Raw genomic sequence first — 18,205 nt, forward strand, 5'->3', positions numbered from 1 at the left:
ACAAAGAGATAGAGAGAAATAAAGAGCGTGAGATACAGAGCATGTGAACAAGTGAGGAACAGAGAGAGAGAGAGAGAGAGAGAGAGAAAACATGAAAGAAAGAAAGAGAGAGAGGGAAGGAGAGAAAGACAGAAAGAAATGAACGAGAGAGAGAGAGACAGAGAGGAAGCACAAATACAAACAGACTTTTACTTTTAATAACACGTATAAAAAATTGAATTTAATATCAAAACAAACTAGAGACGTTCACAACCATAAACGCAGAAATCCAATTAGCTAAATATCAGACCAAAAAAATAAAAAACCTGAAATAAAGACTAAACACCGATCGGGGGATTTGGTTTAGAACCTAAGAAAAAGAAGACACACCAACACCTGTAAACACCCAGAACACGACTCTCTACACACTTCACTTGCTGTGAGCTAGAGGACGTAGAAACAGAGACACACTTCAGTCTGATCTGTACGATTCCCCCAGATTAGACAGGAATATTTCTGTAAATTCACAGCCATCGTTGTAAACGTCTCCTCTCTGAGCACCGAGCAGAAGCTCAGCATGATTCTGTAAAGCTGCTTTGTGTGAATGATGTGAAAGAGCGGAGTTAGAAATAAATAAGCGCTGTAGAAATAAAAAACGGGTTGAACTGATTAGAGCCCTGTTTTAGTGGAACATGAAACATGGAAACATTCCAATCTAATTTAATCTAATCTATTCTAATATAATTTAATCTAATCCAATCTATTCTAATCTAATCTATTCACATCTATTTTAATCTAATCTAATCTAATCTAATCTAATCTAATCTAATCTATTCTAATTTAATCTATTCCAATCTATTCTAATCGAATTTAATCTATTCCAATCTATTCTAATCTAATCTATTCCAATCTATTCTAATCTATTTCAATCTATTTTAATCTATTCTAATCTAATCTATTCCAATCGAATTTAATCTAATCTATTCTAATCTAATTTAATCTAATCTATTCCAATCTATTCTGATCTAATATAATATAATCTAATATAATCTAATTTAATCTATTATATTATATTCAAATCTAATTCTAACACTATTCACTCTAATAATTATATTTCTATATAATTTAAATCAATTAAGATATAATGCATCTTTCCAATCTGTTAATTAATGTGAATTAAAGTAACCTGTTTAAAAATCCTTGTAATTGTATTTTTACTCCTAATATACAGTATATATATTTTTTTATGATGGTGTGTCTATAGTCATTGTTATTTTATTTTAATGTGCTTTGGCAATATTGTTAATACAGTCAAGACAATAAAGCGCACTTTGAACTTTAAAAGATAGTAAGCAAGTGTGTGTGTGTGTGTGTTTGTGTGTGTTTGCAAGAGAGAAAGACAGAGAGAGAGAAAGAGAGAGCACTGTTGTACTGGGATTAACCTCACAGCACGAGAAGTCTGTTCAGGATTCATGAATAGATTCTGATTGGTCAGAAGATGTTGAGTATATTTTCTAGAATTTGCATTAATACAATATTAATAAACTCATTTTAACACAATAATTGATATGTTTGTCTCTTTATTGTAAGGAAAAAAAAGTTCACAATGCCTAAGCCATCGTACCACCTTGTCTGCTTCACGTCTGAGCTGCCGGCCTCCCAGGAACTCCTTTAATGACTTTTTCAAACATGTGTAAATGGCTTGAGGTCAGGACTGTATGGGGAACTGTTCCAGCAGAGTTCCTGTAATATGCGAGTGGTGTTGGTGAATAATTGTGTGTACAGTTCACACAGACAGATGTGTCTTCTTCTTCCACAAGTAAAAAAAAAAAAGTTATCTCAATTTTCAAGAATTAGGCATTTCACTCTCTGAATGTTCACGTTTAATGTCTATGGAAGGAGTCTCCAGTTTCAGTACTTTATAACAATCCAGGGTAAAGCGATACCTTTTCTGACATTTTCAGTACAGAAGAGTTAAGATAGAGGCTCCATGTAAGTAAAAGTGGAACTGATTTGTTTTATGGATGTTCCAGCAAATTGAAACGAAACTATAATTGACTAAAAAGTCATTTATCATTTAAACAAATAAAAATATAACTGTTTTAGGAGGAATAATACATGCTGCTAGAGAAAAATAATCAACAGAGTATTATTTTATTTCTCAATTAATCACATACTAACTGTATTTTGGATGCTTGTTCCATCTCTTTCTCTCTCTCTCTCTCTCTCTCTCTCTCTCTCTCTCTCGCTCCCTGATGAGTGGATGTGGAAGCGGGGTGGAGAGGGAGAAGATACGCTGACACGTGGACTGGCGCCAGCCGCCGAACCCTCTGCCAGCTTGGACAGAGATGAGTCATGTAGCAGGTGAGTCTCTGACATGCTCACTCTCGCTCTCTTTCTCACATTTAAAAAAAATCTTTTAATCTTGTCCTTTTTTCACCTTTACCGAACACATCTAAACTTCAGCGTTAACACAGATCATACTAATTTTGAAAATGAAAACAGGTCGAGAAACACTTTCCTACATTATGAAGGTCATATCTGTAAGAAATTACTCTAATTCCTTAATCATGTTCATTTTACAGGGTTGTCATATGTCATTATACACATGTTTATTTATGTATGGAAGTTAAAAATACAGACATACATATTTTTTCTATCTTTCTATCAATGCCTTATTTACGATGACTTACGGTATGAACGTTTACAACATGTAATTATGCATTTGTAATACATTAAATACATTACAATACAATATGTTGAAGTCAAGGTGAGACTTCTGAATAACAGAACACAGTATACTCCATATATAATCTCCTGCTACACTTATGCACTTATCCCAGTGTTTCACTAGTGCTGAAACACTAGCCTCCCAGGAACTCCTTTAATGGCCCAAACATGTGGAAATGGCCTGGAGATCATCACTCACCGATGTACGACCTTCTTTTACATTTTTTGCACCGTTTGAATGTTTTACTGTTACTTAGAATTTCTTCACTGTTCTGTGCTAGGAAGATTTTATCTTAAGTCCTGGTTTGACTCGAACACTCTTCATATTAGGCATGTGATCTTTTAGCATTGTTTATCAAGCATATCAAACATTGCTAAGACATCATAACACTTATGGCACATTGTTTCACCATTACAGTACTATAATAGTGTTAAATTAGTATATAATAATAGTTTGTACTGTATGTTCTCCATGTGCTTCCTCTCAAAGTCCAAAGACATTAATTCATCATGTTAGAGAAGGTTACAAAGTGTAATGCATTTTCAATTACTTGCAGTTTTTTTTTTTTATATTTGCAATTATTTGCAAATGCATTATGACATGTTAAAAACATTTCATCAGTTTATTATAGAAAAGTCCCCCGAAATGTTTGATTTTATTTAGAAAATGTATTATTCCTTGTATAAACATGACCCATAATGCATTCTGTGATTCATATATACGTTATAAACATTGCTATAAACCGTTCATTATAATGCCTTTTCATAAACTATAAACATATACATTCATTGCACATACAGCTTTTGCAAGAATCACATCTACAAAATGTCCTATACATGATACAAACGACCACCTGTTCCATTTAATCAAGAAGGGTCATACGGAAAGTTCTTGGTCCTCAATCAGGCCACCTGTTTTACCTGGTTCAGTGTTTAAGGTCAGGAATTACAGGGCTGCAGCCCAGCTGGCACACGCCGAGAGGAAACTGAATCCTAACCAGGAAGGACAGGGTAAGCTCCTTCCTGTCGCAACATGCAGAAGATCAAACGTGTTTACCTCCGGAGCTGGACGGAGGCCATGGCTGTGAACTGTAGTGCAGTGGTGTACGACACGGCTACCGTGGAGACGATCTGGAGCGGTGATAAGGGGGGACGGAATTTACAGGGAAAGTGAAGTTTTTTATAGTTGAAAGTTAAGATAAACCATGTAGTTAGGATTTAATACTGAAAATTTGCCTGTTAGTAGTCGGACATAAGACATCGCAAGATTGTGAGTTTGATTCCCGGGTGATGCAACACCCATCTCTAGCTGGGAGTCTAGCGAGGCCATGTTATCTTGGGGAGATAGGAGGTATACTTGCATTCTGACGTCAATCAAAGTGACACTAGCCAATCATGGCCATCTTTCAAGGGGCGGTTAGAGCTTTTTTCCAAGTGTGAAGGAAGTACGCACAGGGAGAACATGCAAACCACACACACACAGATCAGAGGACAGATTTGAACCTCCAATGTAGGAGGTGGCAGTGGTAATCACTAGCTACCCATGCTGCCATTCGTCCATATAAACAAATATTCTTGGTGAACAGTTTTTACTTAAAATTGGCTATGTCCTTATAAATTAGAATTTTGCTTAGAATTTGCTTTGTCCTTTTTGTACCATGCGGTCACTTTTACCTGTGCTAAAAACAGCACAGGAGAAAAGGAACAAGAAGAAAAAAAAAAAGAAACATCATGGCTGCCACCTGAGGAGCCTGCTTCGGATGTGCGCCTGAATTCCATAAGTGGAAATTTATGCACTGTGTTATCAGCATGGTGGCCATTAGCATGATAGAGGCAGAGTTCTGTCAGTGGTTGCCAGCTTTTAAGCGGATATTATTCCCACGGCTGTCCTCACTGTCTGTGTTTTAAAGAGTCGATGGCCCTCTGAGGCCGAACGCTCTCCGTCTCCTGGGCTTCGTTCCCATTACTTCAGGGAAGCGGCAAGAAACAATGTGGCGGTGCAAGGCGTGATTGAACAGTGAGGATAAGCTCTCATCCCAGGGGCTTCGTATGTGTGTGTGTGTGTGTGTGTGTGTGTGTGTGTGTGATGCCGTTTAGGGAATCGTCCCTTGGGATCTTCACACCTGCAGTTTACCTGTCAGCAAGGACACTGTCCTTTTCCCTGACAAAAAACACAGATGGTGAAGAAAACAGTTAGAGCACGAATGTCATATTTATCCAACAAACAAGTTCTGTTTTTTTTTCTCTGAGAAAAAAAAAATAAAGAAAAAATGTTCCCACTGGTGATTTTCTCTTGTCGTCGTTTCTTCTCTCCTTTGTGTTTTTTCTTTCTCCAGATCAGAGTTTACCATGAGAGCACTGAGAGAAGAACAACTGCCCACACCTAACAGGCCTGTCTTCCCCCGTCGCTTGTTTACCAACAGGGGTCATCGCTTCTGAGTAGCTTTCTCTTAACCAAAGACAGGTCTTGTCTGGGTAAAAAGGCTTCCTGCTCCGCTTTCATCTCCGACAACAAGCCTGCGTCGAGACCTGAAAGACTGCGAAGATGAAAAGATGGAAGACAAGAAGGCGGGGTTCTTTTCTGAAACAGATTTTCACATAGAGAGCAGTGGAGAATAGCAGCCCAGGAGAACTACTATAGATCAATCGTTCATGCCGACATCCGAAGACATCTCGGTCTCCTGAACACGCCGTCTGTTCCACTAAAGTTCCACATGCTGGGACGAGTTTTCCGAGATGTAAAGGCTGAGTGAAATCGGTGTGAGAACAACCTCCTGGCCTAAAAAGACTGCTATAATAGAACACATGCTATTGGACATCAGGAGGACCAGGACTTGTCCTTGCACCATTTCTTTTTTAGGAAGTGAGGTGTGGATGCTTGAGTGCTACAAATACCTCTGTGTTTACTTCAATAAGAGACTGGACTGGAAATGTAATGCAGACGCTGTCTAGGGACAAAAGGGACAAAGCTTTCACATTTACATTTAGGCATTTGGCAGATGCTCTTATCCAGAGTGATTTACAAAAGTGCTTTAAAGTTTCCATCATTAATAAGATCCTTACACTAAACCAACCAAAGGTTGTTTTTGGGGGGTGGGGATGATAAACTCAAATCTCTAAGGAATTGGCAGGTCTTAGGTCGTTGTTTAAAGATTGCCAGAGACTCAGCTGTATGAACATCTAGAGAAAGTTCATTACACCACCTACAGTAGGACCCAGAACACAAAACAGTCTAGATGCATTTCTAAAGATGGTGGAACCAGTTGAGCAGTGCTGGTGTTTGGAGGAAACGTGGTGAGGTGCGTGGTGTGATTTGGGCTGGGTGGGTGCTGGGCCCTTTTTAGCTTTATACAGTAGGCAAGGATCAGTGTTTTGAAATTGATTCAGGCAACTACAGGATGCTAGTGTAGGGAGCAGAGAAGTGGGGTGGTGTGGGAGAACTCTACTTCAGACTCTATTTCTGGAAAGCAGACTCTACCTGTTGGGGAAACTCAGGTCCTTTAATGTTTTTTGTCTGTTGTTAGAAGTGTATTATTTTTGCTGCTATCGGCTGGGGCAGCAACATTAGAGACAGCGACAGTGGGAAACTAAACTATTTATTCAGAAAGGCTAGTGTGGACTCCTCTGGAGTGTTTGGAGTTGGCTGTGTTAAACTGTGGAACAACATGGAGAACTCCTCACACCACCTGCACAACCTTTCGATTAAACAGTGGTGCGCTTCCTCTTAGTAAGAGAATTCTTCAGCTTTGCTGTGTCAAAGAAGACCACAGGAAGTCTTTCCTGCCGGCCGCAATTACATTCTACAATATTTCTCAAATCAAGCTCCAGTATCCATATTACACACATTGCAACGCTTACCCTCCCCTCTAACTAACCCAAGGCTAAGGAACACTGCTCTAGGAGAAACCCTTAAAGGTTTTTTTCAGAATGGCTTCTAATTAAAACCTATATATGAACATGATAAATGAAGATGTCTACAGTATAAGGAATCAAACGATCAAAGCCACGCCCATCTCAGGTTGCGCCCTAAGCTCAGTAACTTCTTTCTGATCTTTGTTTCTGATACTTAACATTTCAGCGACCTGATCTAAACATGTCTGTATGTAGAGTTCAACAGCATCAATTTACTATTCAGCTTCAGAGCAGCATCAGAACATGAATAAAGAAATTAAATTGAAAAACGTCTCAACATCTCAGAGAACATTAACCTCGGTTTGGCTCATGACCATTCGCTTCACATTTCTAAGAATCGCAGCTATTTGAATTGAAAATGAAGAACTTTGAATTGGTAAAACGTTGCATAACTGAAGAACCTGAGGCACGATGGCAGGAGAACTGCTACAGTATGTTTAATGAGCAAGACGCTAACGTTATTTAGTCTGCCGTTTTTATTGACCAAGAGCAATAGGGTATATTTGGATAGAGCAAAACATGTAACATGTAAGAGATAATTGTTTACATCATTAACGTCATGATTATTACATCATTGTTTACATCATAATTGTTGACATCGTTAATTTGTGGTTAGTTTGAGACTAATTTTGTGTGTACAGTTTAATAAATGATACAATAGTGAATGTGTGTTGTGGGTGATTTGCAAATGTTGGATACTATTTCTTACGTTTTCAAAAGTTAGAATTTTTTTGAAGTCATCCACTTAAGGCATATCTACATTTATCTACACTCTAAAACATAGAGAGAGATGATAATGACAAAGTGGTGACTGAACAGTGAAAGAGCGCCCCCTAAACATGGCATGCGATAAATGGTCGAGTTGCCAAACTTTTTTTTGGCACTTACCTGTACTTATTAGCTAGTTTTATTTTTATTTTAATTCATGGATTTCTTTCAGGTTATTAATGTAAACTGTTTTACTTCATTTATGTGTAATTGAAATAAATTAAACGGTTTAAATCACATATTGCATTAACGATGCCTAAAATCTAAAATGGATTTAAATTAACACTGAACTTCTTGTGTAAACACCACTCTGAATGATTTATAAAGGAATTCGTTTGTACGTAGTGGGAGAAAACTGATAATTGCATGAATTACATCACAATCTTTTTTTTGTGTGAAATTAAAGGTGTGAAAATGAAATGAATATCTGACCAGATTAGCTAATATTAAGAGCCTTTTAAACAACCTTCTGAGGCAGGACCTTGATATATTAACTTTCACAATATAAACACCTTGTGAATTAAATATTATTTATCTTTTTGCCTTTGAAATCTGCATTGAAATAATAAAAAACCAATTAGGAGTAACTTTTTATCTTTATACACATTAGAAAGCTTCATAAATAGACATGCATGTGCAATTAGAAAGTGTTCTATTCGACATCGCAAGTAGAATAATATGCTTACCATTAGCACCTTTACTTATCCAGTTAGCAAACTGCTAGTAGACTAGCCTGTGTTTATTACAGGGGTGTAACAATGCATCAAGTCTCAGTTAATTTTTTTCCAACATTAGCATTAACACAAACTTAGCTTGTTATTTAGTAAAACAGTTGCTTAACTTCTTCCTAGCTAGGAAATATTGAGTGTATATTTATCAGCTTTTAAACTTAAAATACAATAACACTTCCTATAAGTATGTAAAGCTAAGTTAATTCCCTTCAAGCTTATACTTCCTAGCATCCTCGGTAAGTGCGAATATGTTAGCTCATGTTTGTCTCTGGACAAAATATTCCGTGCATATTGAAATATAAAGATTTATTAGCAATATTAGCTAAGTATATCAAACACATTCATTAGTTCATCATGCAGATTTTTTGCAAAAGTATGAGCAGTCTGAGAACACACAAAAAGTGATGACATTTACTGACATAGAAAAGACATGCTAAAAGAGCAAGAGCCTTTCACAGAAGAGCTGATTAGATCACGCTGATCGATTTAATTACAGGTCTGTCGTTCATATTATCATCTATTTATCATCATATAAGCTCAAAGTTGAGAACTGTCCAAAACAAACCTGGAGGGATATTCAACTTCACAGAAGAACCAAAGTGAGCACTTAAACACTAGGTGAAGTTGTAGAAATCATACTGTAGTAATGAAAGTAAGAGCATTTCCACACACACATGATGAGAACTCACAAGATTGGGACTAAACAGCTGTGTGTCCATAAGAAAACCACCTGTTAGTGAGACTCATCAGAAAAAAAGGCTTCAGTATGTTAAAGAAGGATAAAGATTAAAGACTTTGGAGTGATGGAAAAAGGTCATGTGACCTGATGAGTCCAGACTGATCCTATTCCAGAGTGATGGGCGTGTCAGGGTGAGAAGGGAAGGACATGAAGCGATGCTCCCATCATGCATAGTGTCCACTGTACAAGCCTCTGGAGACAGTGTTATGATCTGGGGTTGATCAGTTACTCAGGTCTAGACGTAGTAACGTTATGTAAAAAAAAAAAAAAAAATTGAAGTCAGCTGACGACCTAAATGTACTGAACCACCAGATTATCACATCTATGACGTTTCTCTTCTTCTCTGATGATACATGCCATATTCCAGGACTTAACAGTTTTAAAAAGTGACTTTGGGAGCACGAGGAATAATTCTCACACATGAAATTGACTCCACCTTGTGCGCTGTAATCAAAGCTAAAGGTTCTTAAACTAAATATTAGAGTGTATTTTAGAGTGGTAATTAAAAAAATATATAAAATCATATTTTAAAAAGATAAACACATTTTTGGTTTGTTTTGTTTGATCCCAGATCTGATCTGTAAAGCTCAGTGAATATTTTATACTGCAAAAAAAAAAAAAAAAAATTGTGCTGAATTGACAACTTTGCCCCAAACACCCCAGGATTAACAATTTTATAAGTACTGTATTTAAAAGTCCAACATGACATTTTCTTCCCGAGGTGCAATTGTGTGAATCAGACATTCTAGATTTGCCTTGCACATAAAATTGGATTTTTTTCCAGTCTTAAATAATGTATTCTTCACTGAAAAAAAAGAATTATTCGTTTTTTGATAATTGATCATGAAATTAAAAACAGTTCATGGTAGTAGACTTCAAATATTTGGAGCCCACAGCATATCCTTGGGCTTTTGCTAACATATTACGTCCTTTATTACTTTCATAAACTAATTTCTTTCTTTTCCCTTTAACCACAATCCACTGGCCTTGTTGTTCCACCTCATCAGACTGCGGCTCGATATGTTCGAGCTGGGAACGGGGAAACCAAATCTCGTTTCAGGAACCACAGAGGAAATAATATTAACAGTTGTGCCTTTGCTACAAACACAAATTAGAAACAGTTCAAAGCTGGTAGGCCGGAGTGATTTTATTTATTTATTAATTTTTTTACCACAAGCTTTTTTTTTTTTTTTTTTTTTTTTGACCTCTGCAAAGGCATTCAGTGTGTACTTCTAATTAACATGCCTCATTGCTAACTCTGTATTTACTCTCTAAATCCCCGATTCCCTTCTGAATGGGTCGTAAACAAACATCCATATTTCCTGGCAGAGTCTGTGTAGTAATTTCAAGCTTGACATGTTTGAAATTAGTTCTACAGCGATTGCTCGGCATCCGCATTAGACAGTGTCTTTTTTTTTCTCGCCCTCACACTCACATTTGTTGACTCATTTGCCATTTATTCCTTGTAAACAAGATTGTCTATGTCAATGAGAGGGACCAAAAGGCCGAGCGGAGACATCAGCGACGTGATCCCATTCCATTTGGGATTCAGAACGCGAGCCATTTGCCAGCTTTAGTGGCTTTTCGGGAGGAAATGAAACGGCGCATACAATTCAGTGGCCAATTAGTCTGAGCTCACATCCACAGGTGTAATTACGGCGGAGTTTCGGCTCAACTGATGAGAAGAGCAAGCAATCAGCTAGGAAATCATATGCTTTTTCAGCTCCATTGTAATTGATAACACAAAGCACTTCATTACACCAGAGATGGCTTGCACGCCGCGTTCACTGTGCCGAAGGGACTTGATTTTTCTTGGAGGTTGTATTTGTTTGTTTGTTTGTTTGGAATTTGCATAATACAAAAATGAATTTCCAAACAGGAGTCATTTAGAAAACCAAGCAGGTGTGAACTGTAGCCATGGAGTCAGCCGACATTATTAAAGTTTGTACATTGTTGTGCCATGGGGCGGTGAGCAGCCCGGGCAATCGAGACGCTGGGTTGCTGATTAAAGGGATGGAGGTTCGAGCACCATCACAGCTGGGTCGGTCCTTGGGCTAGACTCTTAACCCGATGCTCCAGTGCCGGTCCCAGACAAGGTTAGGAAATTGGAAGATTACGACAGGAAAAAAACTCTGTTCCAGATCTAGCTTTTCTAATTAATATCTATTGGTGCAGGTGTTTGTTTACATTGAGACAGATGTAGATTTGTAGATTATTTTAAAGTAGATTATTAGATCAGACACATAACTGTTCAGAACATCGCTTTTACTCAACATTTAGATTCACTGATGGTGCAGATTAAATTTCAGGCAGAGATTTAAGTTCTGCAGAAAATTCTTTAAATTCTGTCCAGCCACGCCCACATCGTAAGAAAAACAATAAATTAGCAAAAAAAAAAAAAAAAAACAGGAGGAAAAAAAATTCTCACATTTTTTGAGAACAAATATTAATTATTATTATTATTATTATTATTAATAATAATATTATTATTTTAAATCAATTATATTTGTGTTTTTTTTTTCTTTTTTTTAAAGGTTTACACTGACAAGCCAGAAAACCTGAGAACAATTCTGTGCTCTGCTTTCTAAAGCATAACTGTTTTTTCAGATTAAGTCTTTATCTCCGTACGTAAACTTCATTTTGCCTATTTGGCCTAACAATACGATCGACCCAGTCTGAATGAAACAGAACCGACTCAGAGCTGTAATTAAGAAAGAAATTATGTAGAGAAACAGCCTGTAATGGACAGCCTTCTGTTGTTAGCTTTTTGTGCTTGCCATGACTAAATCTCCAGTGGGAGTAATAAGGAGTGTTTACAGGGTGTGTCAGCAGCTCGGGTCCCATTTTACTGCTTGCCAGGGTGTGTATGCATGTGTCTGTGAATGTGTGTGTTTAGAGCAGAGTGCACAGATGGACAACCAGACCTTGCCGTGTCTCGTAATATGAAGGTCTTGGGAGTATGTTGGAGTGTGAGCGAGCGAACGCGGTGCTGGTCACCGTGGACTCTGTGGTTTAAAAAAACAAACAAACAAACAACAAAAAAAAAAAATTGTAAAATTAATAAACCACCAAACTCACTGGACACGGTGGAGCGGGTAAACAAACCGTTAAACTGAAGCAAGAGACACTCAGGGATAAATACCTGGAATGTCGCCACCGTGGGAAGGAAGTGTTGGAATGGCGACCGCGATGAAGAACAGATGGAGAGAAGAAAGGCATGGAGGAAAAGATGTAACAAAAACGACTGCGAGTGACAAAGCAGAGAGCAAACACAGGAGGAGGGAGAGAGGAAAAGACGCAGACCATCCATGCTTACTGAAACGTCTATCCAGGCCTTTTTTTTTTTTTTTTTTTCCTCTTTTTGGAGAGTTAATGAAGCCTCTATCATGGATCTGTGCCACAGAGTCAGCTTTCCCAGCATGCAGTTCAGCTTTGGTGAGGGCCAGCATGTGTGAGACTCCAGCAGACACATGGTGTTGATGAATCTTATCAGGAGAAACTTGAATGTTATCATGCATGCTCTAAAAAGTCAAGAAGTTTCCATACATATTTATTGGATTGTCATAATTGTTTGCATATCAAAATGATCTAAATGATTTATATATTAAATAAGTAAAGCTTTATCAGGAAAAAAAAAAGTGTTTGGCCAGAAAAGGAAAGAAAGTACAGATTTTCTGCACCCATATGCGGAAAGAAAAAAAGAAGAATGCAGACAAAATGAAGCAAAATGCAGGAATGCTAGTGAGGAGGCGGGACACAAACAGAGATGAAGGTTATAAATGAAATGTCTTGCTTTTATAATTGTAAATCCATCCATTTATTTAGGAACCTCTGTAGTCCAACTACATTGTGACCGTGGAGACCTATAGTGATTAACATTCTATTTATTCTCATTTTACGATCATAGTGGGACCTCCGATCGAAAGCAGGAGACAAAGAGAGAGAGAGAGGGAGAGAGCTGATTAGTCTACAAGCAGTATAGGAAGAGGATAAAAGAAATTCCAAACTTAAGAGAGAACAGGTAAGTGTGAGATGGTCAGCTACTCAATCCACCAACCTCAAATCTCAACTATACTGAACCTCAGAACCAACAAGCATAGCAATTACAAGCATGGTGGAACAGTCAGTTACACACACACACACACACACACACATTACAGGCAGTCTTGGGCCGCCAATTAGGTTAATCTGCATGTTTTTGGACTGTTGGAAGAAACCGAAGCACCTGGAGGAAACCCAACAAGCACGAGGAGAACATGCACACAAACTGCATGCACACAATCCCGAGAAAATGGAAATTGTTGTGATCTCTGAAAGGTCAGTAACAAAATAAGGGATCAGAGATTCGTAATTGGGAGCAAATTCAAATCAGTGATAAGTCGTTGTTGTTGTTGAGGAGAAGAGAGATCAGTGAGACCAGGTAATCAGCGATTTATCATTAACTGGTTATTAAGAGCAAGGTGTGAATGGTTGATTAAAAACAAAACAATAGTGATACTGATTGGTTATTAAAAGAAACAGTGATGACTGATTGGTTAGTGAGAGCAATAATGATCTGCAATGGGTAAGTAAAAACAATCAATGATGATCAATAATTGGTTAATAAGAACAATAGTAATTAGGGATCGGTCACTAAGTACAATATAGGTCACTGGTTGGTTATTGAGAGCAATAATGACCCATGATTGGTTAATGTAATCTATGGTGGCACTAATAAGTCGTTGAGGACAATATCGGTCCCTGTGATTGATTACTAAGAACAATGGCAGTTAGTGATTGGTTGTTAGAAACCCTGAGTATCAGAGGTTCGGCAATCTAGCTATAAAATCTTAGAGGTTTGTATCATTGCGTCCAGAGCAATAATCCTACACAGATGCTGTTCCAGTCATGATTCTGTATTCTCTCTGCATCACAATCCTTTGGCTCCGAGCTCATTTCATTTCAGTGTTGTTAGACTGACAGATATGTATGTGAAATGATCGAATCAATTTAAGCCTAATTATTCAAGTCCAGGCAAATCAGCTTGCTGTCACATGCCTGTTCTTCTGACTGACACGTGCTGACGAGATCTCAAATCATACCGTATCATATCCTTAATGACCATATGTCATGATGTGATTGAGAGCTTATTAAACCTGAGCTTTCATCGATAAGTGAACCTCACAAATAAAGATCGATCCGCTCAGAAATTACATTTGGGAGACGAATGATAAAATCATCCGGGTAGAACCACATTAATTCATCTGGAGAGAGACAATGGGCAATATTAGCTTCATGACTCCACAGGACTGATTTAGCATGAGTCTGGAGAGAAATGAGGTGAGACAGACGGGTCAATCAGAGCTCCATGATGTGACTGACAGGATGATGAGCACAGAGGGACTGCAGCTTGGAAAAACTTTTTAAGGCATCTATAATAAATCACACAAACATACAAGGTAAAATGAGACAGGTTGGAAAACTAAAAATGAAGCCACAAGGAAATTGATTATTTTTTTTTGCTTTCATTTTTTCCTCCAGATCTTAGTGGCTGCTAATCAGGCAGGCAGGTAAACAGAATTCGAAACTGGCAGCCGGAGCTCTGGGAATATAATCGACGTGGCTTAAGGGCTCAGCCGCTTCAGACGATACAATTTGCACAGAGCAATGGTGTAAATCACAATTAAAGCGGCGAGCACGGAAGCCCGACGGCGGCCCACTTCAGGGAGTGCAGGCCCTCAGTCAGAATATATTGATGGGATTTTACAAAATGAGGAAAAGACGCTTTATGGAAGGTAGGTTTGGACTGGGATGGAAGGCGAGTTTGACGTTGGGAATGAGAAGATGAACGAGAGTTACTTGAAGTTTTTAAGGTGTGGTTTAATGGGGTGTGTGGTGGTGCGAGGTCTTTCTCCCCTTTCTTCCCATCATCCCTTTTATTTGTCTCTTCTCTTTAACATAGGATGCACACACTTACAGCTGCCCTGACTTGTTTTGTCCCTTTTTCACCGAGGTGACACCTTCATCAGACAGCCGTGACAGCAGATGTCAAACGAGCGTTGTTGTGGATTTGGTTGCGTAGCAGTGCAATAAGTAGTACACATCCAGTTTTCTTTCTCTGCCGCTGACAGGATGTCCTGTCCTCGCTGCTCTAGCTGACATTTAACAACTGTAGTGTTGAGATGCTATCAGGGACTGAGCATGTCAGCCGTATTTGGAGCAAGGAGGGCATTGACTTTTTCCTTTTTTTTTTCCCAGGAAAAAAAGAAATGCAGTAAAAAAATCCATCCATTTGCCATACTGCTTAATCTGTGTAGGTTTTTGAGAGGGACAAGATTCCATGGAGACTGTCCTAGGGAACCCAGGGCAGACGTCTCAGCCACACAAACACACTTCAGAGGACATCAAAAGTACCTAGAAGAAACACACCAAGTACGGAGAGAACATTTTACCTCCACAGACGCATACTGGAGGCGAGATTCGAACCCCCAGCCCTTGAGATAGAGCTTTACACAGGTTTACGCTTATATTAATGCAGTGGTTCTCAAACATTTTCTGTCATTCCCCACTTAAGGGGGTGGGCGAATTTTCAAGCCCCACTTGTCAACAAAATGATAACGAAAATGGCCAAGTGTACTATTTATTGAAAAATCTATTTCTAAACCAATAAGATAAATAACACCAAGTTCAAAACAGATAAAATACTTGTGCAATTGTTATAACAGGCTTACTTTGTCACTTATCTAGAGCTTTCTTTCAAAGAAGTCGAGTGGCTTATTAACGTGACTGGGGTGTGTCGATAAGTGTCTTCCTACTTTGTTTCATGCTGTCTGCTGCCAGCGGTTTAAGACACAAAACACACATGGGTCTCTCCTCTGCCCCCACCATGAATCCAAGAGCAACATACAGTAGGCTTTATCATGTTTTCCTTTCGGCTGGATTTTTGGTTGATTAGGCTAATAGTGCTGAAACGCCTGCTTTTTTGTGGTCCATGTAACAAATGTATCCATTGATTTTATTATGCCCACTACAGAACACTACTGTGTTATGGTCTAAAATGTCCCCCCAAGACTCCCCCCCACCCCCCCCCCCCACCCGCCATGGACTCACACACATAATCTCTTTCAAATAATATATTAGAACATAAATTCATAGGTTTATGGTTAACAAATTACAAATTATAACAAATGAATTTAATTATAAAGTAAGCAATCTTCAAAAAAATGTATAGGAGAAAAAATATATAAATTATATATTTTTTTCATATACAACATGTATATTTTTATATTGCTTATTTTGTAATAAAAATCGTTTCCTGTAATTTTTCACCACAAACAATATTAATTTAGTGTAATTTGTGATAAATAATTTATTTGTACATTGACAAACCGCAGCAAAATTAATGTGCCATAAAATAATCATTTCTGGGGAATTCGTATTAATCGTCTCGACGAGTGTCACGTGCCTAGGGTTAATTATAATAGTAATAATATATTCGATAATAATAAACCTTTGAATGCATGTCCTAAAATAATATTTGATAGAGATTATGTAGGGGGGCAATCCGTGGCAGGGGGGCATTTTAGCGCATAACACCTGTTTGTGTCCGCGGTAATGTTAGTTTAATATTCGCATCTCCGAATTCAATAGCTGCGTAAATAAACCCGCAAATAAGATACACACATATATATATATATATATATATATATATATATATATCCTCTCTACATTGTCTTTAAGCTACATCCGCCTTAAATTATACATGTTTAAAAGCATAAACACCATTATTCTCTACGGCGCAACAAATGATTTAGGGATCATCGCAAAATGCCGCACACCAACAAAAAGCGTAAAACGATATTGATCTTTCCTTCTGTTCAGCGCCTGAAGGATCAAAAAGTAACTTTGTTGCCACACTGGAAACTAGAAATGCCAGACTAGTACTGCTTGATAAAATAGTAATTTTTAACAAAAATACAGAAACATCAGCATACACATTGGAATAAATGAAATTACATATATAATACCGAATGTTTCCTTATATATTGTTCCTCGACGACGTTATGCCGACGTTAAACCGTTATTGTTGCACTATGGTTCCACTTTGTCTCTGATATTATCTTAAGTTTTTTTGTATTAATGATCCATTTCATTGCGTGTGATTGTTTAGTTTCGAGTGTCCGATCTTTATTGTCAATAAACAAAAGCATAAATTAGAATAGGTACTTTCCTATTATTTTACACTAATTCCCTCCCGTTCATTGCGCCCCACCTGTCATGCCTGTATTCCCCACTAGTGGGGCGCGCCCCACATTTTGAGAACCACTGTATTAATGCATTCATTCCGATAGTTTTAGAAAGAAATCATCCACAGCATATAAAATGCTCAAAAGTTCTTATTTTTAATTACCATGTTTGGAACAAGTCTTTATCAGTTTATAGCTGCTGTAAGGCAAGTGATAAAAAAGAGTTAGCTTGTTTTTTTGCGGACATTCCACAACAATAATCCGAATCCGATTTGTGCCCCACTGACACAGAGCTTCTTCTCGATCATCCTTCACCCTCAACTGCTCAGAAATATAATTTTACGTCAAGCTGGCATCCCAACCCTGTAACAAACTAAAACAATGCCACTAAAACAATCGATACTGTATCTCCAGGAAAGGGAGTATCTGTATCTGTCGGTGAGGTGCCTCATGGCATGTGGAGGAACCTTTACCTTATCATACCTTACCCACAATAATAATAAATAATATGTAAATTTAAAGGGAAAAAGATTATCAAATTGTTGCCAAATTAATGTTTTATAACAAAGCTTAAAACTTTTCATTAACATATAATCGTAACTGGGGCGGCACAGTGGTGTAGTGCTTAGCACTGTCTAACCGGGTTCGGTTCCTGTCCAGGTTCGATTCCCGTCTCTGTGTGCATGTTCCCCCCAGTGCTTGGTGGGTTTCCTCCTAGTACTCCGGTTTCCTCCCACAGTCCAAAGACATGCAGATTAGGTTCCTAAATTGCCCTTAGTGTGTGTGTGTGTGCCCTGCGATGGATTGGCCCCCTGTCCAGGGTGTACCCCGCCTCATGCCCTAAGTCTTCTGGGATAGGCTCCAGGCCCCACGCGACCCTGAATACAGGATAAAGCCGTATAGACGATGAGTGACTGAGTGATAATCGTAACTCCAGGGAGTCGTGATTACATCCTAATAACAACATACTTTGTTGGTCTTTTATTCTTAGCGTTAAATTCTCAGCCTGATATTATCTTATCTCGTGTCGTCTGTTAGATTTGAATATTCCATTACACTCACGTCATCCTGTTTTACTGAATCAGTTTTGATTGAAAGTTGACCACGAGTCGAGGGAACAC

This window comes from Clarias gariepinus, chromosome 10, assembly GCF_024256425.1.
Source record: "Clarias gariepinus isolate MV-2021 ecotype Netherlands chromosome 10, CGAR_prim_01v2, whole genome shotgun sequence".
NCBI classification, from domain to species: Eukaryota; Metazoa; Chordata; class Actinopteri; order Siluriformes; family Clariidae; genus Clarias; species Clarias gariepinus.